We start from the raw sequence: 22,486 nt of genomic DNA on the forward strand, positions 1-22,486 counted from the left end.
TGTGATGCACTCACTCCCCTGGGACCCCTCTCCAATGGGCACCGGCTTGTGGACACTCGCAAGGACCGTGTGCTGCTATCTGCCCAGCCTGGCCCTCGTGCACCTTTCTGTGCTGGCTGGGGTGGGCAAGAGGTTCACACGGAGGGCCCAGGTACATGCTGTCATCTAACTGCCCCATTAATTACAGGTTAGCAATACCCCATCTGTGCCATCTAATGTGATAAATGCCCTTTGTCTCCATGCTGTCTGCAGCTTGGACTGCATCTGCCACCAAGTTTGGTGACACTGTCCTGTCATCTCCCAATGCCCCTCTCTCTGAATGAGTTTACTCCTGGGATGCCCCGGGTACCTATAGGCTGGGAGCAGGACCTAAGGGACCTTGAGGAATTGGCCACCTGTCTCTAGCTGCTGGCTGGCAGGCTGCAGAACCAGGCTCCTTGAAGTCGCCGCCCAGAAGCACACCATCAAGCGTACCCTTTCCCATACTCGTGCTTCAACACCCCAAATACTTCCCACTTGACTGTGGAGGGCAGTGGGAAGCTGGGCCCAGCATGCTGGGATTTAAGACCTTCATAGTGCTGTTCCCACTTCCTCAGGCATGCGAACAAAAGCTGCTGTCCCCAGAAGAAGCCTCCCCCAGGTCCCTAATGGGTCAGCAAGACCTTGCAAGATGCACTTTCCTCTTGACTGGGAGGTGCTGCTGGCTAGAGAGACTTTGTCCTGAGCCAGGTCTTCCCCGTGGTAGAGCCAGTGCCATCCCCAGGAGCAACAAGAACCTTTGGCAGTCTAGAGGTAGGGGACCTGGAGGGTCCCTGAACCACTGAGCTGCCCATATGATGCCTAGGGCCAGTACAACCCTTCTACCAGCCCACTCCTGTCCTCTGTGATAAATTCATGTGCCCAAGGCTCATGCTGGCCCATTCTTTGGCCTCTGAGAAGTGGGAACTTGTCTTAGCTTCATACACTCTCTTTACTGACCTCATGACAGATTAGAAGTGGGGTCAGTCTCTGTTGGCCATACCTTTCCCCAGAAGTCTGTCCTCAGAAAGGACAAGGGACCCTGCAAGAGGCTTCAGGTTGGGGCAGGGAGCAAGGTGACAGTTGGTAAAGGCAACACACCTGCAGAAGGGACAGTTCTCGGGACCCTTGGTGACCAGTGGGTGGCGGGATGAGGCAGATGAGTCCAGGTGGCGCAGGATTGGCCCTAGCTCAGGTCTCCCTGGGGTGGTACACGGGACTGACCACAGTACTGAAGAATGGACTGCCACCTGAACAGACCCAGGCTGCCTGCCGGCATCACTTGGCAACCTGGTGTAAGGCCTCCTTCCTGCCTCTGGTTGCCATGGCAATGCCTGCTCAGGGCAGTCCCTCTGGACCAGAGATGCCTGGCTTGATAAGTTTATCAGCAGCAGAATCAGGCAGTGGCAAGCTGAGCCAGCCTCTAGGCCTGTGTAACATGAGAGGCCAGAGTGGGGGCAGGGCCTCAGGTCTGGGGACACATGATGTTTGGTTGGGCTATCACCAAGCCCCTATTCTTTCTCTGCTTCTGTGCATGGTACCAGGAGCCAAGGGACAGGAAAGAACAGACTTTCCCATCAGCAAGCAATAGTGGCAAAAAAGAGTGGTGGTAGTGGTGACACATCTTGGAGCAAATGGGGCTAGCCTTGTCTCCAGGCCTGAGGACTACAGCAGTGCTAAGGTATTGGAAAAGCTGGGCAGGCAGGGATCAGAGCAGCGAGGGAGCCAGAGGACATGTGGAGATTCCCAGAGGGGAGTGTGTCCTGGTGACTGTCCCCTCAGTTTAGAGAATGAAGGAGTGGGTGGTTATTTAATGGAGAGCCCTAGAGAAACGCCAGGAGAGGCTCTGAGAGGCACAGCTGAGGACTTAGTCTGCCAGTTCCTGAAGAACCCCCGAGGGCAAAGAGTCTGCCTGGAGGCTATGCCAAGGTGGATTAAAAGCCGGAGTTTGCTGAGGATATGCTGGGTGGCCCAGGACTGACAGCTTCGTGACTAGTTCACAAATGTGAGGCAGCACTGCCCCCTGCTGGAAATGTCTGGATAAGGCTGACTCCCTCCAGGGCCCTCTGGTCCTCCTAGGGCCTTGTGCTATGCAATGCACACTCTACCCCCACCCCCCATTATGAGAATTCTCTGGGCGCTAGCTGGTCCTGAGGCAGACAGTTCACCATACAGACAAGAGCAGGGTTTGGCAGGCTTGTAGCATCTGCAGTGTTCAACAGGATGCCGGCGAGCGGGCTGTGTGCTCACCGTGGATCAGTGCTTGATTGGCAGCGTGGCCCATCTTGGACCTATTTCTTTAGCTCTGATATGGACAGGGTCCCCATGCCCTGGGTCCTGGTCACCTGGAAGATGGTCTTCAGCTACCACTTGCTCTCCTGCTAGAGAAGGCTCTGAAGCTGGCACTGGAGTTGGGGCAGATTGGACTCAGATACCAGTCTTGAGATCTTGGAGATTAGGGCTGTGGGCCAGGTCTCAGGAGAGGACACCATTGCTCTCCTGCTGGGAGAAGGATCCTGAAGATGAGGCACCATGGCACCCTCAAAGGTGAACAGCGAGTCTTGGAAATCTAAGAGCTGCCTGAGGGAAAACTTGGGGACTGTGGAGAAGCTTGACAGCTCCCCTCTCTACCCATCCCTTCCTTCCCCTTTCCCTCCCTCTTCTTCCCCTTCTATCCCTCCCTCTAGCTTTCACTCACCTTTCCCTCCTCATCCTCCCCTCACTTCTCTTCCCCTATCTCTTCTTTCTCTCATTCATTTCATGCATCCTTCCCTCTACCTTCCCGTGCATCTGTCCTTCTGTCTGTACAGCCGCTTACTCACCTTCTGCCCATTTATCCTTCTACTCTCCCATATGTCCACTCACCCATCCACACATCTGTCCATCCATCTTTCCATCTCCCCAGCTATTGGCCATCCATCTGACATTTCGTAGGCCCAGGACCTGTTCTGGGGGCACTTTAGTCTTTCCATCCAAGCCTTTTCAAAACCTGCTTGCTGATAGCTGCAGCAAGTGGGACTATGGGAAACCTCTGGATGGATGCAGCAGCCTCTCTTCTTTCTGAACCCTCAGATGCATCTTGGGAATCTAGAGTGTGTAATACGCACACATACACACCAGGCCTGCAGCAACAAAAGGAAGTGAGGCTCCAGATGCATCTTGGGAATCTGGAGCGTGTACCACACACACACACCAGGCCTGCAGCAACAGAAGGAAGGTGAGGCCCACCCAAGGGCCTCTCAGCTGGCTCTCCTTCCAGGTTTTTCTCTGAGCAGAGTCAGCTTGAGGCTGCAGGCCCTGATTGTGTAGCTCCACCCCCACAGCTGTGAGGTCCTCTATGGCAGGCCTGAGCCTGCTCTCACCCCAGAGCACCTACCTGGGAGCCGAGGCCTGCTCAGCTGACCCAGAGTAGTGACCTTCTCCCCTGGACAATTAATTTCTAGCCTGAACTGTGGGCTAACCATCCTTGTGAGGATGCTCCCCTACTCTTTGGTCAGAGTTCACGCTGTGTGGCCCTCCTGAGCCTTTAGAACACAGTAACTGTGGCAGTCCTAACACTGCCCACACATGGGAAGCTGAAGGCAGGAAAGCATTGTCTGCTTTCCCTGAGATAGACTCGAGCCCCACACCTGACTTCCAGACCCACTGCCCCCAAGACAAGCTGGACCACACACTGACAGCTGCTGACAACAGGAAGACAGAAGGTGATGCTCCAGGCAGCTGACCCAGAGGACAAAGCTCCCTCATCTCTCAGCACCTGGGATGTCAGGAGTTGACTTTATAGTGTGGGTCTCATAGGGCTCACAGTATCAGACCCGTCACCCAACAGTCACCATCCAAGGCATGCGCCCTACAGGTCTGAAAACTTACATCCACCCCAAACCCCGCAAGGGAACATTAATAACACCTTTCCCTAATCACTCCACGCTGGAAGTGATCAAGATGTCCTTTGATTATGCACTCATACCAGGCCTGCTGCTCAGTAATAAACTGGCGGGGGTGGGGCTGCCTAGTCCCAGACACACGTGGAAACGTCCTAAATGCATCGTGATGGTAAAATCAAGGAGAAGCCCCCATTGAGGAACTCCATTCGTGTGCTTGGGGCTCTGCTGGAAGGAAGGCAGAGTTGGTGAAACTAAGGAGTCTTTTATAGGGTAGTAAAATTATTCTGGGCCATCCAGGGTCAGAGGACACTTGGCAAACTTCAGAACATTCTAGCATCGTGAACAATCTTACTGTCCACAGGACTGCAGGGACTCCCAGTGTGCAGGGTTAGCCTGTGTCATAGAAGGGCAGCACAGAGCTGTGGATGCTGAACCAGTAGAGGGCAGCGGGGCCATGCTGGAGCGGCTTCACCGTGGCTCCATAGTGGCTGGAGCAGGAAGGGTATACCTTTCAAGTTCCACCCCCAGCAATCTGTCTCCATAATCATCCCCCACAACGTGAACATTCTACCCTTGCCCCAGACAGCACCATCAGCTGGAGACCATGTGTTCAAACCCACGGGCTTGTCGGGGACGGTTCCCACTGAAACCGCATCATTGAGGGACAAACAAGGGGAGGTGGAGCCAAGGATGCAGTGCTGGTTCAGCGGAGATGTGACTGGACACTCACACGACTTACGTGTGGGGATTAGATTTGTGCACACACAGGGTAGGTGACACCCCACGTTCTCACTTTCAGCTGAGAGACGCCCGTAGCGGCCAGAATGTCCCAGGAGCAATGGGTCCAAGCACCCAGACGTCTGGTGCTATTTTTGTTCTCCAGGTTTGGGGGTCCTGGGAGAAATAGCTGGGTCTTGGGGTGAAGCAGAGACTGCGCAAACTGAGCCTGGAATATTTTACAGGGATGGCAGATAAAAGTAAAAAAGCATTAAAGACATTAAAGGCTAAAAGATGACTCCCCCCCCCCAAAAAAAACCCCAGTCCATATCAAAGGGATACAGGAGCCCACCAAGAGTCCCTGGTGTCCAGAGCAGAAACAGTGCCCATTGGGACAGCATGAATAATGCAGTAATTGGATTGTAGCTAAAAGTTTGAAATCCACAAGGCCGTGCTCATGTAAATAAATGATTGAATAAATAAACCAAGAGTGGGGAAGAGGAAGGGGAATTCCAAACAAACTTTGCCGCCCACAGCAGATATGGAGTGGAAGCTTCCGTTGGCGCCTGAGTGTGGGCTCAGCCCAGTGATTTCCCTGGAGTGCCTGGAGTGCAAGGGAGAGGAAAGTGACGTTGTCACCGAGGGCCACACTGTGACATCACATCTCCAATTACCTGTGTATTAGCCTTTCTCACGTGACCAATGCCTGAGAGAAGCACATAGAAAGGAAAGAATCACTTGGGCTCACTTTGGCCATTTGCAATCATCCCTTGGCTGTGCTGTTTCTGGGCCCTCTCAGGGTAACACATCACAGGGGTGGATGTGGGGAGGGGGGCAGAAGATGCTGTGTAGCAGAGCCGCATAGCTCATGGCAGGTAGAAAGCAGGCAGAGGCGAAGGGTCCAGTGCAAGCCATGCCCTTCAACTCAGGTCCCCTGTGAGCTATTTGCTCCAGCTGGCTACCAGCTCTTGACTGCCCATCTAGTGAGTCAATCCATTCACAAAGTTAGTGGCCTCAGCATCAATCCACCCCTTGGCAGTGTCACTAGTGGAGAACCAAACCTTTAACATAGGAGCCTTTGGGGGATATACTTTATATATAAGCTAAGGCATTCCACTCAAAGGCTCATGTAAGTCCATCTCTACCAGTCTTGGAAGTCTGAAGAGGTCCAGCATTGCTCAAAAGTCAAATTCCAAGCTAGGCATGGTGGAATACTCCTGTAATTCTAACATTCAGGAGGCTGAGGCAGGAGCATCACGATTTTGAGGCCAGGCTGAGCTATATATACCATGACCTTTTGCAAGGAGGATGCCGCTTGTTTTTCCCGGCCACCCGGCTAGCTTACACCAGAAATAATCACACAGAAACTGTATTCATCAAATCACTGTTTGGCTCATTAGCTCTACCTTCTTATTGGCTAATTCTTACATCTTAATTTAACCCGTTTCTATTAATCTGTGTATCACCACATGGCAGTGGCTTGCCAGGTAAAATTCCCAGCCTCTGTCTCCAGTGGATCCATGGCATCTCTTCTGTCTTCTCTGCTTACCTAAGTTCTGCCCTATCAGGCCAAGGCAGTTTCTTTATTCATTAACCGATACAAGCAACATACAGAGGGGACTCCCACATCAACAACCCTTAAAAAGGATTCAACTCAAGGCTCCCTCAGTATGGGCCCTTGTAGAATCCAAAAGGAAACAACATGCTTCCAGCATAGCAGAAACTGACCAAGAGGAGCACACCAGATGAACCCCACATGCAATCCAGACACCTTAAGGCCATCAAAAGGGAGGTCATGAGAAGCCCAAGGAGATACGGTGACTAAATGCAGCTCAGTGACATGATCGTGAGCTATCAGTATCATCTCAGCTAAGGCATGTGATGAAGATGGAGGAGAAGGAAGAGACTAGGAGAGGAAAGGAGGGATGGAGAGAGGAGGAAGGGAGGGAGGGAAGGCAGAAGAAACTATGGAGCTGCGGAATCTTTGCTGCCTGTAACCTCAACAAACTTAAAATCATCCTAAAGTTTAAAATGCATTATGGGGTGTGGTCATTACACAACACCTGCATGCCCTGTTGGAGCCACAGGGAAACTAGGGCGCATGCCAGGCCAGGTGGTTTTTATTTAATGGTTTTATTAGCAAATATTAAATCTATATAAAAATGGGTTACAGCCAGGTGTGGTGGCACACACTTAATTCCAGAACTCAAGAGACAGACAGGCAGAGCTCTATGTGTTTGGGGCCAGCCTGGTCTACATGGTGAGTTTCAGAGAAATTGCTGCCTGCAGACTTCCTTGTGAAGAGCAGCCTGTTGACAGGAGGCAACCTGTGAGATACCCTGCCTACTGGAAGTGAGGACATGGCTTTTCTAAAAGTACCTGTGGCTTTGTTCCTATCCAAGAGGGAGATGAGGGAGGAAGGGAGTAGAACATAACACCCTGTGGTGTTGGAGAGGAGTGAGTTTTCTGGGATAGCTCATATCTTCTCTCCTTTCTCTTCTGCTCTGTCTCCCCTTCTCAGCTTAGGGTCTAAATGACTCCTTTGCTCAGGTGTACTGGAACAGCAGCTGCTTTATAAAGTGATTGGGTGGCTTGCAGGTGGCCATGGGGGCTGTCCCATCACCTGATAACTCGGTCCTTTTTCTGGGTACGTAGTTGGCACATGCAGAGCCCATTATGGACCTGAGAGTGTTGAGAATCGAAGTGCTGTGGCGAGGGGCCAGGAGGTGTCCATGGTGTGGGGCATACAGGACTGCAGAGCAGAGCAGGACAGGGGGGAGATGGAGTGGGAATTGGCTCTCTGAGGTTCAAGGGTCCTGAGCTGAGCAGGTGGTGACTTCTTAGAGGGTTGCTGGTCAGGATGTAATGGAGGACTGGGATCTTCCAGGGACTCTGGGTAGGGACAAATCAGTGGGAAAGGACGAAGGGTCTGACAGTAAACGCAGATCAGGTGAGCTCTGAATAAAAGCACCCATGGTTTTCTAACTCGCAAGAGAAGACCTCTTGCAGCAAGCAAGTGATGGGCAAATACACTGTGGGGAAAGGGCTACTCTTGAGTTGCCACTACTTCAGTCAGCCGCAGTGCCACCATGTTGGGAAGGACCATCAGAGACCCTGCCCACACCCAGGAGACGGAAGGCAGATGACTGATTCTGCTGCAGCTTCAGGAGTGTGGAGGGTGTGCCTGGCCGCCCATAGAGTGCAACCAGCAGCTGCCCGTGAAGGGCTGAGTGCCAATATGAGGGGAGCCCACAGCAGCGTCTAGGCACTCCAGGCTTCAGATCTGACTCTTCCACAACTCTGCCTCAGGTGGCTGCTTCCTGTTGATCATATCAGCCCATTGGGAAGCTGTAGAAATCCACAAGTCCTTACCCCGCCCCTTTCCAGGGCAGAGACTGGCTCTTCTGTCTGCAGAATTTTAATGGCCTGTCAAGCTGGGGTGCAATTCTTGGAGTCAACAGCAGGTTGTGCTGTCTTTCACTTCAAGCTGGACTTCAGACTGCTATTAAGGGGAAGATTTCTGTGGATTATTGCACTGAATGAAATTGTTTTGAATTGAAGAGGAACTTCACAGACTCTTTATATCCTGCAACCAGCTTTTGTTTCCCCTGATGTCACTATGGGCAGAATACTTCCTAAACTCGCCACAACCCTGTTCTGTTCAGCTTCTGTCCCAAAGAGTTCCTTGTGAGCTGGGTATTTTTTTTTTTTTTTTTTTTTTTTTTTTTTTTTTTTTTTTTTTTGCACTTGGGAACTAAAGAACAGCAACCTGAGGTACCTGTATACCAGCTGTTGGCACCCTTACCCACCACCAGAGGGCAGCATCACCTTACTAAGTGTGGATCAATCATAGCCTGTGTCTTCTAGTAGCCACCCCCAAAGCCTCCTGCTTTCAAGGCCCAGCTGAGTTCACCTATGCTGCCCCAGGCTCGAGGGTGGGATGGGGACAAGGCCCTGCCTGGGAATGGCATTGGAGGCCAGCAGAGCCCCTGCCTGCCCCTTGGTGGTATGCAGGGTGAAGGGTGAGAGAGGCAGGGGTGCAGGGCTGCGTGACATTAGCAGACCTTTCCCTGTGCCCTAGAGCGCTGTCCATCAGCAGGGTTGGAAATGTGCTTACAAATACTAATGGCCCCTGGCTGTCCCAGTGGGCTTGACTAGATGTCTCTTCTTGGCCAGGGTATAGTTGAGTTGCAGTTGGTCAGGTAATGGGAGACATTTGGCCCCAGGCACCATTTGTCTGTATATCCATCTGTTCGACCACCCATGCATCCACACACACCTCCATCTGCCCACCCACCCACTCAAGCATCCACCTGCCCATCTGCCCATCCACTCATCCATATACTCAACCATCTGTCCATCTGCTATATATCTGCCCATCCACTCATCCATATACTCAACCATCTGTCCATCTGCTATATATCTGTCCATCCACGCACCCTGTACCCAATCCCCCATCTATCCATGGAGCACCCATCCATAGTCCATCCACCCACCCACCCATTCCCATATCCACTTATCCTTCATCCATCCCATCCATCCATCCATTCATCCATCCCATCCATCCCATCCGTCCATCCATCCATCCCATCCCATCCCATCCCACCAATCCATCCATCCATCCATCCATCCATCCATCCCATCCATCCATCCATCCATCCATCCCATCCATCCCATCTGTCCATCCATCCATCCATCCCATCCCATCCCATCCCACCAATCCATCCATCCATTCGTCCATCCCATCCATCCCATCCGTCCATCCATCCATCCCATCCCATCCCACCAATCCATCCATCCATCCATCCATCCCATCCATCCCATCTGTCCATCCATCCATCCATCCATCCCATCCCATCCCATCCCATCCCACCAATCCATCCATCCATTCGTCCAATCCATCCTCCATCTGCTCATCCACCCATCCATTTATTCACTCAGCAAATGCTGTTGGGGCCATGTGGCCAGGCCATGTGTGTGATTCCAAGAGAGAGTAGTGTTTTTGTTCAGCAGAAAACTCACATAAACCGAATATGCAATTAAAAATGGAAAACTTCCTGCTAGTCACATTAAAACCAGGTGAAATGAACTTTGTATTTTCTTTAACCCAATATAGGAAACATTTCCCATTTCCACATGCACTCAGTATGAGACCCACATTTTGGTGTCAGATCCTCGTGACCTGGTGTATACTTTACCATGCCAGCGTGTCTCCATTTGGTCCTGCCATAGCTCAAGCTCTCAAGACCACACGATTGTCTGACGAGGGTCTGGAGTGCTCTCACGGTCTGAATTCTGGAAAAAGGCACTAACTGAGTGGGTAAGGAGATGGCATTTGTGGTTGGCACTGAAGGATGAATAGAAGTTCTTCAAGGACAAAACGGAAAAAGAAAACCTTCCAATGCCGTTTCTGGTTAGGTCTCAAGATCACCAAGAGCCTGAAGGAATCAGGAGTGTTCAGTGACCCATGCTGTGAAGGAGCCATGAAGGGCAGTCCTCCTGTCCTGGCTAAGCTCCATGCCCACACTGTGGGGCACGGAGTCAGGAGACCCTGTTTAACCACCTCTCCTGGTTGGTGCTGGGAGACCCGATGGCCTGTCCTGACTGGCTCTGCCCATGCCCCCGACATCTGGGTGGAGCAGAGACTCACTCTTCTTTCTCCTGTAGGTGGTGCTCTTGAGACTCTGCAGAGTCGCCCAATGTGGTTGATGGGGCAGATATAGCCCTTCCTTTCTGGGTGTTGGAAGGAGTCTTGAGTTCTTCTAACTAGGTCACTGACTGTGTCATCTGGCCCATCTCCATCTGCCTGGGGGCCCTGGGAGGGAATGAGTGGCACCCTATGGGTGCGGTGGCACTAATATTCAAGTCCAAAGGCCACCTTAAGTGAAGGAAAGAAGTTGAGATCCTTCCCTGGAGGGGCCACACCTCCTGCAGCCATACCAGGTGGCTGCTCCCTGCTCCAGAGGCTGCTGGGGGTGGGAGGAGTGTGCAGTGGGAGATCAGTTAGATCTAGATTCTGCCATAGGTGGTCTTGGACCCTGGACATGTCATGACCTCTACCATGGCAACCCCACCTGCCTCCTATATCTCTGCAGATTTTCTCTAGGCTTTACCATCTTCCTCTCCTGATGCCCCCACAGGCCTCATAGGAGGTGAGCTGATGGCCTCCCTGCCCGCCTTGCCTTGGGGTCACTGTCACTATCTAGTCAAGGGTTAACTTGGAAGGCTTGGTTTGGCCACACCCTGCACAGTCCCCAAAGGCATGACTCTGATCCAATTCCTGGTAGGTGACCTCTGACCTCAACCCACTTGGAGAGTCTGGCCTGATAGAGTGTCTGTGTTTGCCTGGCGGTCTTGGGTCGCCTCAGTGGTCCAAACCGACGGTGTGATTTATGGTGGGGCCTGGAGCCATGCTATGTCACTTGATCTTAGTAGGGCTGAGACTGCTGTTCTGTAAGGTGGTCAGGTATGTTAGTGTGGCCTGCTTTCAATCAGAACCCCGGCATGGATGCTACATAGGCCTTTCTCCCACACATGCAGGAGACAGTGCAGTTAACATGCCTCCTCTGGAGGGGAGCACATGAGAGATCTCCCTGGGCTCTGAGCTGTCCCTCTGCTGGTGCAGTATGTATCCTGTCCCTAAGTAAGCCCCAAGAATTATGGGAACTTCCGGGTGGTCCAAGGCCCTTGGCATGTCCCTAGGTCTGAGGTAATCTTGGAGACTCCAAGCTCCAGGGCTCGTGTTTCAGTGACTGGTCAGAAGGCAGGAGACAGTGTCACAGGGATCGTCTGTCATAGCCTGGGTTTCACAGACCCTGTATTACAGTTTCCAAACCCTTTGATAATTTGCTGACCCCTCTCTGGCCTCATCTGGATCTCTCCACTCTGCCTTCTGGGTCAGCACTCTGGGACAGGTTGTACTTGAATAGGGCTGGAATCCCCTAAGATAGCATGGGGGCTCTCTGTTTTGGGGGGACAATAGAGATTGGTCACTGCACCCAGCAAGGCTTCATTGGCATCCAAGAATGGTGGGACATAGATTGTGGCCCTGTGGACAGCTCTGCCTGTGGCCTAGCAGTTCCAGGTACAGCCCTGAGCCTTGGGGACAGCTGCCTCTTCTGCACAGAAGGGCCTGCTTCCACCTGCATCCATGTGGCCTGAACCTGCCTTGGAGGCTCAGGTGCTGTCCTCCGGAGCTGTAGAGTTCACCCCCTTCGTTCCACTCTAGCACCTGGTCAGGGACTGTGCTTGCCTGCTCTGGAGGAAGACAGATCTTAATTAAAGCTCCAGCTACCACCTCCACAGCATGGAGACCTTATGTACATAGGTAGCTGGCATGGTGCCAGGACAGTCTGAACCTTGGGCCTGGTCTTGACCAGTGTCCTGGTTTCTGCTCAGCCATAGCCTGACCAGGTCCTCCCCATCTGGGCCAGAGGCTGTCTGTAAATCCAGAGGCCCCTCGGCCATGTCCTACGGACCCAAGGCATGGGGTGGAATGAGACATGGACTTTAAAGGGTGTCTGATGTGCCTGATTCTTTGAATGTGGCCGCTCCCCCCGCCAGGCCTGCAGACGTGGCTGCCCCCACCCTGCCACGTCGCCACTTCCACCCTAGCCGGCAGGAAGCTGCGCACACTCGCTCCCTTTTTGTAAATTTTTGGAGGGTTGTTGTTGCAGGGAACATCTGGATAGGGCCCAAGGAACATAATAAAAAGGAGAGGAGGCCTGGGGGAGGAGTGGGGGCTGGAGGTCGGAAAAACCATCTGACTTCGCTTTGCGGAGACAGCTGCAATTATGCCGCCGAGGCTTTTGCAGCCGCTTCAGACCACGCCGCTGACGTCAGTGGGAAAATATGAAGCTCGGGATGGTTTGGTGACACACAACATGAAATACACCCCAAGCTCTCTCCTAGCCTTGCTTAGAGTCGGGTGGCTGATGGGTTTCCCGGAAGTGGAGAGCCCGGGGCCTGTCTCTAGAGACCTGGATTCTCTCATCCACGCCTTCCATGCGACAAGAGGCTAAGCGCATGAGTTCATCCCCATCCTCACACTGCTAGTTCTGGGGATGGAAGCATCCTGTCTTTTATCCCACAAGCTCCATCATCCCTCCATCCTCCTCAGGACCTGGCACGGCACGCGGGCCCCGGGATGTCCCACTTTTGCTTTCCTTCATCTCCAGCAACTCTTCAGAGTTGTCCTGTGGCTTCACAGGGCTGAGTGTCAGTGCCTCTCAGGATGTCCTCGGATCCTGGCCATTGTGTACTATGGGGAGGGATGAGACTCCTGTTCCAGAACAATTCCAAGCTGGGTGCCTTGCCGGTGTGATCCTCAGTGTATGAGGAGGTATCATGATCTAAACTTCCAGGGCTTTCCAGGGACACCGGGACATCCAACAGGACCCAGCACTCCAGGAGTGGGGGCCCACAGCCTCCCCTGTAGGCCTGGTCAACTTCTGCTGTTAGAGTCAGGCTCTGACAGGTAGAAAGGCCTGCCTCTTGTGAGGAGGTGTGAGACACAGGTGCCACATCTCGTGCATGGTGCAGACATAGTTCTAGCCTCATCTTCCCCACCTTGGTCTTGAAAATGTGGCCTAAAATTAAATCTGATGGAGATGCCCAGTGCACAGATAATATGGTGAGTATCTGCCAAGGGCCATGCCTGGGGATCCAGCCCTGCAGGGTTCTGGCCCACTGGGCTGAGCTACATTGTGGATCTCTAGGGTCCTGCAAGCCACTCCGCAGCTTGATGGTGCATTTTACAGGTGGGAAGCTGAAGTCCCTGTGGACAAGTCCTTTGTCACTGGCCTTAAACTGGCTGGGCCCCACTGACTCTGGCCTCTGCCAGTATGAAGGGCTTGGGCCCTTAGAAGCTATGGAGCTGACCTTAGGGCGCTGCTTGGAGCAGCCCTCACTGTGATAGGAGCCAGGGCCCAAACAGTCTGACAAGAAGCCATCTGGCAGTCGAGATCCCTGAGTCACAGCTGGGACAGAGCCCCTGGGAGGCCTGAAGGCATTTTTTCCTGTGGAAAGAGCTGTGGGCTCCTGAGCTCTTGGCCCCTCCCACAGCCTTGGGGGGCAGGGGTGGGGCTGGCGTTGAGCTATGCTGCTCCCCACCATTAGGGGGGACGGCGCGGGGGGGGGGGGGGGCTAATCACCTTTGTTGGACTTTCAGTTAGCCTGAGTTGAAGCCAAAACACCAAGTGGATGGCAGATAGATGGACTTGGGCCTAGTCATACCTCAGCAAGGAGCTCTTCTTGGAGCCTTTTTTGGTCCCTGTCTGATGTAGGCTCCGGGGTAGGCAGCAGTGGCCATCTTAGACAGGCCTATCAGAGAATTAGTCTGACTGAAGGTGTCCCTTGTTGCCTGCTCAAGGAGAGGAGGGCCGATAGGCCTTAGGCAGTTGTGTTTGTTCTCCTGAGGCTGGGAAGTGATGTTTGCTGCCTGATCCTACTGGACAGCGGGGGGGGGGGGGGGGGGGGGGGGGGGGAGTAGTCTCTCTGAAAAATTTCCCAATGGAGCCTTTGCTTGTTGTTGTGGGAGGCACCTGTCTGTCTTGTGTCCCCACCAATTCTCTGCTGGGAGCCATGAGTGGTCACTAAAAGTCTCCAAGGTGTGCTGGAAGGCAGTAGTGGTCCCCAGAGCCCAATGTGCATCCCAGCTCCCCCCCCCCCATGCACTTCAGGTGATCCCGAGTCCATGGCAGGGACCTGCAAAAACCAGGTGTCAGCAGGAGGCCTGAGAGACATTCCCACCCCCTTGTGACTCCTAGGCTGGTAGGGGAAAATGAGCTAAGAGTTTGCTCCAGGCTTCAGGTACTCCATGGAAGCCATGGTCACAGGAGAGGAAAACTTTAAGGGGAACTGGCCTCTGCAGCTATTGCCAAGGCTACCCCCTCCTTCAGGAAGCCCACACAGGCTGTCCCTGTCAGGCCCAACTGCCGAATTTAGCCTGTGGGCCTCAGGGTGTGACATCTGTGTCCTGTTAGCACAAGCTCACCAATCTTCAAAGCTCTGCCTGGCACCACCCGCCAGGTGCAGTTCTGCCCACTGTGCACCGTGGACTTGCAGTGACGACCATCCCTGTGGGTCTCTGGCAGTGGTTTCAGGCTTGCCATTCACCTCACTGCGGAGGACATCCTCCAGAAAGTGGGACATAGATCAGAATCAAGTCTGAACTCAGAGCTGGGGTCTAATCTTGGCCCTTAGGAGCAAGGAGACCTTGTCTGTCCATGTCCGGCTTTTCTGATCCAATTGGCCCTTCATGAAGGTCATGAGCTCTATCTCAGAAGTGTTAGCTGTGGCTCCCAGAGTAGAAGAGGATGCATGCTGCACCTCCCAGGGTCCTGGCTGAGAGACCCGCTGAATAATATGTGAGGTGCAGAGGCCAGGGAAGGGGGTGCCAGCTGAGGGTCACACAGCTGGTTAGTGGCAGAGTCTTGACTCAAACCCAGACAGACCTCCCTCTGGATTCTTAGCCAGGTAGAATTAGTACAAACCATATTTGAGTGTGTGTGTGTGTGTGTGTGTGTGTGTGTGTGTGTAGAAGGGGCCTTCTGGAACTGAGTCCTTCACAACCATCCTTTCTGCAGCTTTATGTTCAATACTTCTAGAATGTTCCAGTACTCATCCTACACGTGACACCTACTCAGAGTCCCAAAAGGGCTCTGATGCTTTCTCGTATCCTCTTACAGCTGCCCCTTCCATACGCTACATTTCAGGAGCAGTGTGGTTGGCAGGTGGGCCTGGCATCTGACTTTCCAGAAGGCTATAGCCAGATGCCACAAGGCCTGCACCAGCTGAAGGCCAACCAGGACAATTCCAAGTGGTCACCGTGTAACTGGGAGCCACTTCCTCCTCACACAGAGACATGGAGCAGCTTATGTGTCCCCACAATATGGTGTTATCCTTCCTGGCTCACGGCTTCCATCTGTCCAAGGCAGATCTACCTGATAATTAAAGAGTCAGCCCTGAAAGTCATACACTGTCACCCCAAAGGGTTCTGCTGGTCACCTGACCCCTCAGATTATCTTTCTGAGCTCAGCAAAGCCACACAGTGGCATTCTCCAAGGTGGCCTTTGTGGCTGTGGTCCATGTAATGAGAGCCTGGATCCCCTCTTTGGCAGGAAGAGCCAGGTGTGTTTGAGTTGGCCTGAAGCCCAGGCTTCCCGTGTGTCTTCCACCCAGGCCCATGGAGCTAGATGGGCCTGAAGGTTCTTTGCAGAATGTCTTGCGGCTTGAGAGGAATGTCCAACAAGAGGGGTGCAATCCCAAGCCTGGCTGAGTGTCCCCAGCCCCCTCATCTGTCAGCTGGGCAGTGTGACAGAAGTTGCCATGGATGTCAGGAGCTGTGTGTTATCAGAAGGACATCTAGCCAAGAACACCAGCAGTGTGTTTCTTATAATCCCAGTGGCCAGACTGTGACCCATCAGCCTTTGGAGAGTTGTGTCCTTGCGTAGTTGGTTAGTACCAGGGGGGAGGGAGCAGGGCAGAGGAGCTGATGGACCCTCTGCCGCTTCTGTCCCCTTACTCCTATCCCCTTATACAGTCATCTACCTCTATGCTGTGCCATTTTTTTTTCTGCCTGAAGACAGATGATGGCTTGAGAGAGCTGGGACATCAATTTTGTTGGAGTGGGGTAAAAATAAACCTTTATAGCTACTTAACCATAAAACGCAAGCCAACAGAGTGGTGTCCATCGTCAGGAGGCCACAGAGATGGCATGGTCACCGAGGGCCTCCTGGTGGCAGGCCACACCCTCCAGAAGGGGCTGTGTTAGTGCAGACTACAAGTCCCTGCTCCTGGCCTCTCCATAGCAGCGAGTCACACACCCTGCTACTCAAGGCTTCTTTTCACTGAGATTAAAAACAAAGCAACAACAAAAAACTTAAAGGAAAGCAAGAAGGCTCAGCTTGGACTTCAGGACAAAGCCCTGTGACCTCGGACAGGAGCCTCCTGTACCAGTGAGGAGTTAGGATGTACAGGACTGCCTGAGACTTCTCCTGTCTGTCCTAAAGATCACCTCCCCCAAAGTCACTAGGCAGCTGCAAGTAGCAATGGTGGCAGCGGGGTCCCTGTTCCCCTTCTGGCCACCATTCCCTCTGTCATTCACCCTCCTTCCCAGGCTAGTCTGCGGGGACAGGCCACTGCTGAGAGCCCTGAGTGAAGACCAGAGTGGCTGGAGCCTGTCCTCCAGCCGTGTCATTTCCTGCTCGGATGGGGCCTCCCTCCTTGTATTCCAGGGGCTTGGGTCCCTACCTCTGGCAGGTCAGCCTGTCGTATCCCTGCTCCCCCAGGTCCTTCATGGCCGCTCGCTGTCTCATTTTCAGAGCATGCTACCGTTTGTGGCTGCCCAGGATTTGGGGTCCTGGGCCAGAAAGTGAAGTTAATGTTTGATATTCTCATTTGTGGGTCAGGCAGGTAAGGCTCCAGGGAGTAAAACAAGTTACCTATTAGGATCCGAGGCCAGGCTGCCCATGCTTATCTTGGGCCCTAACTGCCTGCATCTGCCTGCCTGTCTATTAGTTGCTGGGATTGCCTACCAAGTCCAGCCTGGTCGTCCCTAACACCAATGCCATGGAATCCTAGCACTACCTGGAACTCCTCAAGCCTCAGCGTCTACTCTGTGAAATGAGGTGATATTGCCTTCTCAGCATGGATTGAACACAAAGAGACAAAGCAGAGGTGACATGGGTTCTTGATGCCAGGCTGGTGCTGCCCCAGCCAAGTATGACCTGCTTGCTGGAGTTGTGGTTAGGCTGCCTCCAGCTGGTCACTTCTTGATCCTGCAAGTTCTCTCTGTCCCCACCATGATGAAAACTCTTTACTATCTGGACTGGGCCCCCTCCTGACTCACGACAGGAGTGGAGAGTGAAGTCATCAACCTGGGTGTCTTGTCATGTTGGGATGACACGATGGTGCCCAGCAACTGTGGAGGTTCCAAAAGCCACTGGCAGGGGTGACTGGTCTCGCCTGTCTGCCTCTGTGTCCTGCATCTGGGGGACAGCGAGTCTGGGAGGTTATGAGTGGGCGGCAGTTGGGGGAATGAGCTGGCTAGTAGGTGAGGTGAGGCTCTGGCTGCTGGCCGGCCCGCAGGCTGGGGACCAAGACTCTGGGTCAGTCTTGTCCTGTGTCAAGGCGGCTTGAGCCACAGAGCAGAGGCAGCGTTGCCAAAACAAGGTTTAAAACATCTCAGAAAATGTGTGGTGCTATTTTCCATGGGATTCAGTCCCAGTTCTGGCTTGTTGGGGGAGGTGAGGATCTAGGAGGATCGGGATGGGGAGGAAAAGGAAGAGGCCCCAAGGAGGCCTAGGATCCGTTGTGAACCTGTCCTATCTTCTGTGCCTCTTTCCTGGGCCCTATCACCTTTCCAGGACTTGGGAGCATGGTTTTGTCTCCTTCTGACCTCACTTTACCCTTAGCATCCTGGGAACAGAGCCCCATTCCACTTTCTAGATAGACAGTTAAAGTTAGACTGTCTAACTTTATACAGTTAGACAGTTAGAGAGTAGCTAGTTCTCATTTCCAGAGTGGGTGCTGGACCCATGAAAGAATTTGGTAAACCCAGCAAAAAGTTAAGGTGTAGGGCACAAATCCAAGGAAAATTCACCAAGAACACTGAGAAGGCACTCAGAGCCTGGAACCTGGGCCTTTCGGCACAGACCTTCTAAACAGCACTTAGGGCTCAGTGACAATCACAGACTGGAGTTTCAGCTGCTCCTGCATTTACTCTGAGACCACACTCTTGTACATGGCCTTGGATGCTGTGGGGGCTGTTAGTGAGCCCCAAGGTTATGCTAATGCCCAGCTCTCAGCCTCTCTCTCTCTCTCTCTCTCTCTCTCTGTGTGTGTGTGTGTGTGTGTGTGTGTGTGTGTTTTCCTGGATTCTCTTCTGCCTGCCTGTCCCTGGGGAAGGGGTTAGTCTAGATTGAGCCATGGTGAGTCGACCCTGGAACTTGTTTGGACTGAGGTATCCTGGGCAAACCTGTTCCAATGTTTGACTAACTGCTGTGATTATGACCGAACAATCATCCACAGTTCATGGGTGCTCCACTAATGGCTGCTACCAAACAATCAATCAATCATCCGCAGCTCATGGGTGCTCCGTCCACTAATGGCTGCTACCAAACAATCAATCAATCATCCGCAGCTCATGGGTGCTCCGTCAACTAATGGCTGATACCAAACAATCATCCACAGCTCGGGGAGGATACGTGCCTATCGCTCAGGGACTCAACACAGAATAAATAAAAACACATCCAGCATCTGCAGCTGGAGTCTCAGTTGTGGGGGCCTGGTCTTTCCCTCTGTGCCCCACATCTTTTTGGCCTTTCTTATAAACAGGAGTGGCCATAGGCCTTTGAACTTCACTGGTTAAGAGTGTGAACTGATTCGGGACCCTGGCTGTGATTTTTTAGGCCCATTTCAACAGTGATTGATGCCCACTGTGTACTCACAGGACCTGAGTGGCATGTTGGCCCTGTGTATTGACGCCTACTGTGTACTCACAGGACTCCAGTCGCATGTTGGCCCTGTTGTATTGATGCCCAATGTATGCTCAAAGGACCCAAGTGGCATGTTGGCCCTGTGAATTGATGCCCACTGTGTACTCATAGGACCCGAGTCACATGTTTGCGCTGTGTTTGTCATTCATTCCACTTGGCTGAGATAAGCTACCCACTCTGGGTATGGCCCCTGATGTCAGGTCCCGCCCTTGGTGGCCTAGGAAGGGGCTATTTGGGTGGGGTCTCTGACTTTCACGTTCCTCCCGAGAGGTTGTGTGGTGAACAAGAAAACCAGGAGGGAAACAGACTGTGGAGGTTCTAATGGCCATGGTGGAGGTGTCACTAGGCCCTCATGTCCTTAGGGCTCTGGCTTCTGTGTGCCCTGAGTCTCCCCAGTCTAAGCTCCTGTTGGCTAATGCAGTTTCATGGGCTGCTGCTGCTGATTAGTCTGCCTGGTTAGAAGGTCCAACTTCATGTCAGTTAGATCTAGAACTGAGTATATTTTTACCTGGGAGTACTGCATGCCTTGAGTCCCGAGGGCTCTGGTTGCACAACCGTCTCGTCTTGGTGCTGCTTGGTGGAGTCTGTGGGTCCCTGGACTGCTCTCTCCATTGTCCTAGCCAGGGAAGCCACTGGGTGGGCAGCACAAGTAAGCTGGCAGGGCAGTGGAAAGGCCGAGCAGGCTGGGCAGTGTGCCACAGACACGGTGCAATAGACGTTCCTCCTCTTAGATCCATTCTCCTTTCCTGGTGGGAGGTGCATCTGCACCTGTTCCAATAAGCTGCCCCGACAGTGGCCACAACTGATGCCCTGACCTCTGCCTATGCACTCTCTCCTGTAGGAGCTATGGGATACGGAACTGATGGCTGTGGAGTGGACTTCCTCTTGGAGACACAGGGGGCCACAGGGCTCACTCTGACTTCAGGGCAGAATGGAGGTGTGAAGGTCAGCCATACTCACACCTGGATGGGAGGGAGAGGCAGGGCCCTGCAGGTACGAGCATCTTTCTTTCTGGAGACGTGACTTCACACCCATAGGACGCTGGGTGCCTAAGCCAATCCTTGAATGAAGCCACTGCGTTTGTATTTATTTTGGGCAATGAGCAGGCGAGGCCAGTGTGACAACAGAGCTTGCGGGAGGAGAACCAGGGACCCATGGTTTATCCTGAGGTGACCACTGGAGGTCCTCACTGTCCTCAGGGATGCAGGGGACACCTCCTTTGCAGCTGCCGACTCCGTGGACTGCCATTGGCCCTGTGCCTGAGTTCCTTTCCTTGTTGCTGTAACAAAATACAAGACTAAAGCAATTTGCAGGAGGAAGGACCTGTTTTGGCTCATGGTTTGAGAGGGCACGGTAGTCCATCATGGCAGGGCAGACATGGTGGCAGGAGCAGGAGGCAGCTGGTCACATTGCATTTGGTATTAGATAGCAGAGAGGAGACAGGAAGCGCATTCGGGTTATAAATCCTGAAAGCCCACCTCCAGCAACCCACTTCCTCCAGTGAGGCTCTGCCTCTGAGAAGTCACAGCCTGCCAGACAGAGCCCACAGCTGAGGGCCAGGTATTCAAACACAGGAGACTATAGAGAGCATTCCCCATTCAAACCACAGCATCCTGCATGCACAGTCCCTAGCTGAGTCTAACCACTAGCCTTGCATGGAGGCATCTGCAGAACTGTGGGGCTGAGGACCCCAGGCAGATGCTCCAGTGTTCCTGGAGGGCAGACTCTTGGTTTCTACCATGTGGCTTCCCAGAATGTCCCTCACCTTCGAATGCAAGAATGTCAACTGCTGCAGAGAAGCCAGACAGGGCCAGGTGGTGGTGGCACTCAGGAGGCAGAGGCAGGCAGATCTCTGTGAGTTTGAGACCAGCCTGGTCTACAGAGCGAGTTCCAGAACAGGCTCCAAAGTTACAGAGAAACCCTGTCTCGAAAAATAAGCAACAGCAACAACATAAGAAGCCAGACAGGGCAGAGACACATTCTGTGACATGCAGAGCACTTTACTGAGGTCGCATAGTCTCATTGATGAGACAAAATACTTGACAAAAGCAATTTCAGGAAGGTGGGGCTGATTGACAGTTCAGAAGTACATGCCCACCACGGCAGAGCAGTGTTCATGGCGGGAAATGGGTTGGTCAGCGATCAGGAGGCAAAGGGAGGCAGATGCTGGTGCTCAGTGCCTGGCCTCCTTTTCATTCGGTCTGGGGCACCAGTCCATGAGATGGCAACTGCTCACATTCAGTGTGGATATTCTCCTTCAGCTAAACTTTTCTGTCCTCTTAGACACACCTGAAGATGTTTCCAGGGCCATTCTACATCCCGCTAAGTTGATAACGTTGGTTAGCCATCACATTGAGTATCTTTCAGAGCTCTGGCAACAACCCAAAAGGCTGAAGATGTGGCCTCTGTGGGGAGGGCCCTGCGACTACCCTGGAGAGTCTGGTGATCTCTTATCCTTTCCCCACTAGATGCCCCTGGAGGAGGCTTTGGCAGGTTCATTTGTCCCCACGAAGACTGTTAGCCTGTTGAACCAGGCCTTCCAACTGGGATACTTAGAGGACACACAGCCAGAAGGACATTTTATCCTGGCACCACTCGGATGCCCTGTATGAGCTCTAGACTGTCTTGATTCTCACAAGCAAGGGGGCAGAAGGAAGAGCCCAGGGGTCAGGGCCCTGGATGGGGACTGTATTATTCTGGCCTTGTCCCTTGTGCTGGGACTCAGGGAGACCCTCCGTTGGGAGTGCACTCCAGACCTTCACCCTTACCCTTACCACATTGGGTGGGCCCTTCTCTGATGGTACCCCACAAATACTCTTAATTCTCATGCTACCAGGTCCCTGCTCTTCCCCTCAAAAACATTATATGGGATGAGATGGAACGCACCCTGATTATAGAGATGAAAACTGAGAGTGGACCCTCAGGCAGAAGCCTGGAACCCACTCTGTATCCCAGGCTAGGTTCCAATTCATGATCTCCCTACCTCGGTCATTTGAATGAGCTACAAGGCCAACTCAGGTAGTTTTAACTGGCAAAATGTGTTTTGGGGAAAGGGGATGCTGATTTGGGAGAGTCAGGCTGCCGCTGACAGGGAAGAGAAAGCATTTTATTAGTCTGAAATGGATGCTTTCAGGATGATAGCTACTTTTAGATATCTTTTTTTATGGTTTTAACAAGATATGGATGAAGACTAGGGCCACATCCTATAGTAGACCAGTTTGTCCAGGAGACCTCCTGGCCTTGCCCTGTACCTGGTGGACTTGTCCCTAGTGGTCAGGTGATGGGATAGGACCAGGCCCATATGTCATTGTTAATGGGGAGAGAGACTCTTGTCTATGAGGACAACAGGTTTTTGTGGCTCAGGGAGCT

Source organism: Microtus oregoni, unplaced genomic scaffold (assembly GCF_018167655.1).
Source record: "Microtus oregoni isolate MIOR12 unplaced genomic scaffold, Mior012 000025F_ref0000491, whole genome shotgun sequence".
Lineage (NCBI taxonomy): Eukaryota > Metazoa > Chordata > Mammalia > Rodentia > Cricetidae > Microtus > Microtus oregoni.